Here is an 8,479-nt window from a genome sequence, read left to right on the forward strand (position 1 = left end):
GCATACATACCATCCGAGAATTGGAGTCACAAGTGCACGAGCTTCTAGAATAATACAAATAAAGGTCTGAATAAAATTCAAGTTGTTTGAAATATAGTACACAACTGAGATAATATAGAAGGGGACTTCAGAACTGCGAACGCTGTGCAGTTATACCTCAAGTCTCCACTAGTAGTTGTATTCGGGCAGATCTACAGTACACCGTTGGAGCCAACTTCGAAATCTGCACCAGAGGTGCAGAGTGTAGTATCAGTACAACCGACCCCATGTACTGGTAAGTGTCGAGCCTAACCTCGACGAAGTAGTGACGAGACTAAGGAAGGTCACTTACATTAACCTGTACACAATAATAGTAATAACAACAATAATAGAAATGAATCAGGTAATTCATTTTAAAAGTTGAATCCAACTTAGCAGTCAGAACCAATTATTATTTCCATCAATTTCTGTTGCGGCGTGCAACCCGATCTCACAATATATTCATATTCAATTCTGTTGCGGCGTGCAACCCGCTTCTCCAATATATTCATTTAAGTCAATTCTGTTGCGGTGTGCAATCCGTTCCTCCAATATATTCATTTCAATTAATTCTGTTGCGGCGTGCAATCCGTTTCTCCAATATATTCATTTCAATTAATTCTGTTGCAGCGTGCAATCTGTTCCTCCAACATATTCATTTCAATTAATTCTGTTGTGGCATGCAGCCCGTTCCTCCAATATATTCATTTCAATTAATTCTGTTGCGGCGTGCAACTCGTTCCTCCAATATATTCATTTCAACTCTTAAATGTAATAAACTACTCTAATAAATACCACGTTCAATGAGAAACTATTAAGCATCAAGGTATACAATAATTATAATTCATTTATGAAACAAACAATGACAAGTAGCAATTAATTGTAGAAATTAGGGATAAAATAGGCAGTTTAATATTTAATATGCTAAATGTCAAGTAGCAATTAATGCACAAAATTCAAATGAGCATATAACAATTATTGCAGGAATTCAAGAATTAATATATAATAAAGAATATGAGAGAAACCATTATTATAACAATTAATTCGTGTATTAAAACAATTTATGATATTTAATAATTATGCAAACAATTAATTTGACAAAGTATAGGCACTCGTCACCTTTCCTATACATCGTTACACATGAAATTCACATAGCAAATAATTCAAGGGTTTTATTCCCTCGAGTCAAGGTTAACCACGACACTTACCTGACTTTGCAACCAATTTCAAGATTCCAATAAACCTTTGCCTCGTGAATTCGTGTCCGAAAGCTTCAAATCTAGTCACAAACAATTCAATATACTTAACACAAATCATAGAAATTAGTTCCATATTAATTTACTAATTTTTCGGATAAAAATCCAAAATTCATGATAAAATTTGACAGTGGGACCCATGTCTCGAATCTCAGAAAAACTCACAAAATCTGAACACCCGTTCCGATACCCGTTCGGATTGACCTTCAAATCTTCGTTTTACATTTCTCGAAGATTTTGTAAAAATCTGATTTTGCTTCCATAAATTCACAGATTCATAATGTAAATGAGTATGGAATCATGAAATATAATCAATATAGGATAAGGAACACTTACCCCAATGTTTCCCCGTGCAAATCGCCTAAACAGAGCTCCCCAAACTCAAAAATGAGTAAAAATGGCTAAATGCCCCGTTTTATGGGGTCTCTGACGTTTTCGAGCGCCACAGGTAGCGTGGGGCGCTGCCTGTGGTGCACTTTCCAGAACACCAATATTTCTCAGCGCCAGGGCTTGTGCCCCACGCTACCCTGGTCACTGGCGGCTACGAAAAATCTTTCCCGACACAGAAATGGGCATAACTCTCTCATACGATGTCCGAATTCGACGATTCTTTTTGCTATGGCTCCATAATTTCAATACGGATCTAATGCTTCCATAAAAACTGAATTTGGAACTCATTGGTTAGTGGGATACCACTTATTCTTGAAGAAACGACGTCGAAACGTTCTAGAAATGCCCAAATTAAATTCCGTTAATCATCTGAAATCCACCCGAGGACCTCAAGACCTCAACCAAATATACCAGCAAGTCCTAAAACATCATACAGACTTAGTCGAAACCTCAAATCACATCCAACAATACTAAAAATATGAATCCCACATAGATTCAAGCCTAATGGACTTTGAAACTTTTAATTTCTACAACGATGCTGGAACCTATCAAATCAAGTCCGATTGATCTCACATTTTTCACACTAGTCATAAATAACATAACGGCTCTATAAAAAAATTCAGAACTCGAATCCGATCCCGATATCCATAACGTCAACCCCGTGGTCAAACTTTAGAAATTTTTAGCCTTTAGATTTCTAGTTCTCGTTAAATGGTCATAACTTGAGCTAGGGACCTCCAATTTAAATTTCGGGCATACGCCCAAGTCCCAAATCATGATACAGACCTACTGGAATTGTCAAAATACTGATCCGAGTCAGTTTGCTCAAAATATTGACCAAAGTCAACTCAGTTGAGTTTTAAGGCTCTATTTCACATTTTAATCAATTTTTCATGTAAACACTTTACAAAAAGTTATACGGACTGCGCACGCAAGTCGAGGAATGATAAATAGTGCTTTTTGAGGTCTTAGAACACAAAATTAATTATTAAATTGAAAGATGACCTTTTGGGTCATCATATTCTCCTCCTCTAAAACAATTATTCGTCCTCAAACGAAGTTAGAAAAAGTACCTGAGCTGGTAAATAAGTGTGTATATTTACCCTGCAAGTCCGACTCGGACTCCCAGGTAGATTTCTCAATTGATTGACCTCTCCATTGTACCCGAACTGAAGGATAACTCTTAGACCTCAACTGTTGGACCTGCCGGGCTAGAATAGCTACCGGCTCCTCCTCAAAAGTCAAATATTTGTTCAATTGGACTGAGCTGAAATCTAACATATGGGATGGATCACCATGATATTTCTGTAGCATAGACACATTTAACACCAGATGAACCGCTGATAAACTAGGTGGTAATGCAAGCCTGTAGGCTACTTCACCCACCCTTTCAAGAATTTCAAAGGGTCCAGTATACCTAGGGCTCAACTTGCCCTTCTTTTTGAACCTCATTACACCTTTCATAGGTGAAACCCGGAGTAATATTCTTTCTCTAATCATGAATGCAATATCACAAACTTTACGGTCGGCATAACTCTTTTGCCTAGACTGAGCTGTGCGAAGTCGATCTTGAATAACCTTGACCTTATCCAAGGCATCCTGTACCAAATCGGTACCCAACAACCGAGACTCTCCCGGTTCAAACCATCCAACTGGCGAATGGCATCGCCTTCCGTATAGTGCCTCATATGGAGCCATCTGAATGCTCGACTGGTAGCTATTATTATAAGCAAACTCCGCAAGTGGCAAGAATTGATCCCAAAAACCTCCAAAATCTATAACACAAGTGCGTAGCATATCTTCCAATATCTGAATAGTGTGCTCTAACTGTCCGTCTATCTGTGGATGAAATGTTATACTCAACTCAACCCGCATGCCTAAATCACGCTGTACATCCCTCCAGAAGTGTGAGGTAAACTACGTACCTTGATCTAAAATAATAGACACGGGCACACCGTGAAGGCGGACAATCTCACGAATGTAAATTTCAGCTAACCGCTCTGAAGAATAGGTAACTGCCACTGGAATGAAATATGCTGACTTGGTCAACCTGCCCACAATGACCCATATTGCGTCAAATTTTCTCTGAGTCCGTGTGAATCAAATCAACAAAATCCATAGTGATACGCTCCCACTTCCACTCAGGAATTTCTAACTTCTTAAGCAAACCACTAGGTCTCTGATGCTCGTACTTAACTTGCTGACAATTCAGATACCGAGCTACATATGCAACTATATCCTTTTTCATTCTCCTCCACCAATAATGTTGCCGCAAATCTTGATACATTTTGGCAACACCAGGATGAATAGAATACCGGGAACTTTGGGCCTCTTCAAAAATTAATTCACAAAGCCCATCCATATTAGGAACACAAATATGACCCTGCATCTGCGGAACTCCATCATCTTCTACATCAACTTGCTTGGCACCACCGTGCCGCACCGTGTCCTTAAGGACAAGTAAATGAGGATCATCATACTGTCGCTCTCTAATATGCTCATATAAAGAAGACCGAGCGATTGTGCAAGCTAGAACCCGACTAGATTCTGAAACATCTAACCTCATGAACTGATTAGCCACATTCTGAACATCTGCAGCTAACGGCCTCTCACCAACCGGAATATACGCAAGGCTGCCAATACTCACAGCCTTTCTACTCAAAGCATCGGCCACCACATTGGCCTTTTAGGGGTGATACAAAATGGTGATATCATAGTCTTTCAACAAATCCAACCATCTTCTCTACCTCAAATTACGATCATTTTTTTTAACAGATACTAAAAGCTACGATAGTAAATACCTCACACGAGACACCGTAGAGGTAATGCCTCCAAATTTTCATCGCATGAACAATGGCTTCCAATTCTAAGTCATGAACATGATAATTCTTCTCGTGAACTTTCAATCGCCGTGATGTATATGCAATCACCCTGCCATCTTGCATCAATACTGTACCAAGCCCAACGCGAGATGCATCACAATACACCGTATAAGATCCTGAACCTGTGGGTAATACAAACATTGGCGTTGTAGTCAAAGAGGTCTCGAGCTTCTGAAAGGTCAACTCACACTCGCTTGACCATCTAAATGGGGCACCCTTCTAGGTCAATCTAGTCCTAATAGTTGTTCATAATCAATTACAGAATCGTCAATTAACTTCATGTTAACCAAAATTTCGTTTCAAACGTTCACAATACTGGTAACGAGACGCGAGGCATAAAGACCTCATAATTATTTACCCGAATTAACGAGTCACATTTAACACCACCTGGGCGGGCACCTACCTCGTAGGCTAAAACTCAATAATTACAACACGACTTTGGCAAGTATGCATAGAGAATTTCATATAAGAATTTTCAAATAAGCCTAACAGGCATGACTCTCTATTATTGCTATAGTACAAAATTAATTTCACAAGGGAGAACTTAAACACAAAAATTTTCCTCACAAGGATCTCGTCCTTATATAACTTCCACCGCAGCTCGTAGCCCGGTTTAAACATATCAATTTATATTAAAATGCGAGGATCTCGTCCTCCATTATGAATCACAATTAATGTGCACATCGTATCAATCAAAAATTTCCATCTTCTCCTTTTAAATAATTTCGGTTACACATAATGAACCACACACCGGTAGGGCATATAATTCACAATTTGTAATTAATTATCCGTAAATTACATTAAAACTTACCGAAATGAGTAACAGAAAGCCACATTTAGCCTCACATATCTTATTAGTGACCAACATGGAATGATAGGCGTAGTTATCTCCATAGAATCTCCCAACAGGAGTAAACACATAAGTAAATTATAGAATTATGAAGCTCGCTCATAAGTGGAACACAATAGGAGGACTCGTTTTGATACTCAGAACCGAATCAAGTTAAGGAAATTATTTCTTTATATTAAATTGAGGTCTTACCTGTAATGACACCATCTGATGTAGCGACCTCCGCCATACCATAAAACAAATATAACAATGGCTGGGTCTCCACCTCTAGGACGGCTTCTACCCGCCTGTCCTCCACCCCTAACTGGTCGTGTGGATGGTATACTAATTGCAATGAGGCACGTAGCCTGAGTGCTTTGATGAAATATGTCTCTCCCAAGTTTGGAAAAATTTTCTCATGATGTGCCTAGTATCACTGTATTCATAATAACCCTTTTGCGGGTTTGGCTGCTCATATTGAGCCTGTTCCAGATAATTGGAATAACTATTGTGGGATACTCATGTCGGTGGTGCATTAGAAGAACTTACTGGAGAACCCCGAGTAATCCGATGTGCGGACTGGGATGGCCGACCACCCGAGCCCCCACCATAATGATTTATACTTGCATTGTAGAATCCACTATATACCCCAGAACCTCGAGACGTTTTGGTCTCCTTAGTTTCCTTTTTCCTCATCCCGAACACGTTCTAATATCTTGTCCATTTCTATCACTAGCGGAAATGAAGTATCAGCCTGCAGCTCCCGAGTCGTACAAAAGTTTATGATTATAATTGAGTCCTTTAATGAGTCTGTGGACTCGCTCTCTGGATGTAGGAAGCAAAGTAGGAATATGACGGGCTAACTTATTGAACCTGATGACATATTATGACACCATCATAGTGGCCTGACGCAACCGTTCAAAACCTAAGCGCCACGCATTACGGAGAGTCCGGGAACAAACTCTTTCAAAAGCGTTTCTGAGAACTGAGCCAAGTGGGCAGTGTTGTATTGGCTGGTCTGCCCTCTTCATAGGCTTGCCATAGACACCTGTGGAGAATTATCTCTCCCAAGGCCAATTTCTTCTTTTACTATGCCGACTCAACACTGTTGAGCTGACCTATTTCTTAACATACTCTTCGACTTTTCTTTGGGGTAACCCTTACCCCTATTTATACACAACGATCACAAAAGTAGAGTTCCATACAAACAAATCTTGGCACGAACCACATAGTCCAGAATCTCGTCAACCACTGTACCTCCTACGAAGCACCCCAAAATCCGCAACCATGACGTCCACGCTGAGTAAAATTTCTGAAAATTTAAAGTTATTTCTCTAACTCCTTTGGTACTTAAGTATATGATCATTAAGTAGGAGGACATATCGCAAGTCCCAACCTTATCCTCTACAAAATCTCAAGTCTTAAACATGTGTAAATTTTGGAGAACCTTTCAGTACCACATATATACACTTCAGACCAAAACTGATATAACACATGACCCCACAATCCATCCATTGATAGTAGACTCCCCCACTCAGCGCGATGTCATAGTTCACCACGTTTGATGATCCACAATATTAACCTTCACAGCTTGTATAAATCAACCAGATGCCAAGGTCTGTTGCACCCCTCACATGATTCATTGGGTGATCTCTCAATACGCCCGCATCTTCAGTTGGAATCATATGTTGAGGTAATGTTGAGCATCTTTGGCTCCCTCGTAGTCCATCTGCGACATCATGAACTGTCGTTGCACAACTGATACCGAGTGCGGAATGTCATACATAAGTGGATACAAAGGAATATGAGATATATGTTTCAAGCTAAATCAATGTCGTACGATAAGGAATGAAAGAAGTAGAATTATTCCTAAACTTTGTAGCCTCTAGAAGATAAGTATATACGTCTCCGTACCGATCCTTCAGACTCTACTAAGCTTGCTCATGACTCGTGAGACCTATGTAACCTAGTGCTCTGATACCAACTATCACGACCCGAAATTCCCACCTTCGGGATCGTGATGGCGCCTAACATTTCACTTGTTAGGTAAGCCAACGTTAGAATATAATTAGCCATTATAACAAAAAATTAAATTAATTAAATAACAAGAAGACAAATACGGAAATAAAGTCTGAAATATAGTAAATAATCCATAATAATCGCGATATCTAAATACCATCCCAAAATTGGAGTCACAAGTGCACGAGCTTCTAGAATAATACAAATAAAGGTTTGAATAAAATTCAAGTTGCTTGAAATATAATACACAACTGAAATAATATAGAAGGGGACTTCAGAACTGCGAACGCTGTGCTGTTATACCTCAAGTATCCTCTAGTAGTTGTATCCAGGGAGATCTATAGTACGCCGCAGGGACCAACTCCGAAAACTGCACAAGAAGTGCAGAGTGTAGTATCAGTACAACCGGCCCCATGTACTGGTAAGTGTCGAGCCTAACCTCGACAAATTAGTGACGAGGCTAAGGCATGTCACTTACATTAACCTGTACGCAATAATAGTAATAACAACAATAATAGAAATAAATCAGGTAACTCATTTTAATAGTTGAAGCCAACTCAGCAGTCATAACCATTTATTATTTCCATCAATTTCCGTTGTGGCGTGCAACCCGTTCCTCCAATATATTCATTTCAACTCTTAAATGTAATAAAATACTCCAATAAATACCACGTTCAATGAGAAACTATTAAGCATCAAGGCATACAATAATTATAATTTATTTATGAAACAAACAATGACAAGTAGCAATTAATTGTGGAAATCAGGCAGAAAATAGGCAGTTTAATATTTAATATGCTAAATGTCAAGTAGCAATTAGTGCAGATAATTCAAATGAGCATATAACAATTATTGCAGGAATTCAAGAATTAATATATAACACAGAATATGAGAGAAACCATTATTATAATAATTAATTCGTGTACTAAAATAATTTATGATATTTAATAATTATGTAAACAATTAATTTGACAAAGTATAGGCACCCGTCACCTTCCCTTTACATCGTTACACATGAAATTCACATATCAAATAATTCAAGGGTTCTATTCCATCGAGTCAAGGTTAACCACGACACTTACCTC

Source organism: Nicotiana tabacum, chromosome 22 (genome assembly GCF_000715075.1).
Source record: "Nicotiana tabacum cultivar K326 chromosome 22, ASM71507v2, whole genome shotgun sequence".
Taxonomy (NCBI): Eukaryota; Viridiplantae; Streptophyta; class Magnoliopsida; order Solanales; family Solanaceae; genus Nicotiana; species Nicotiana tabacum.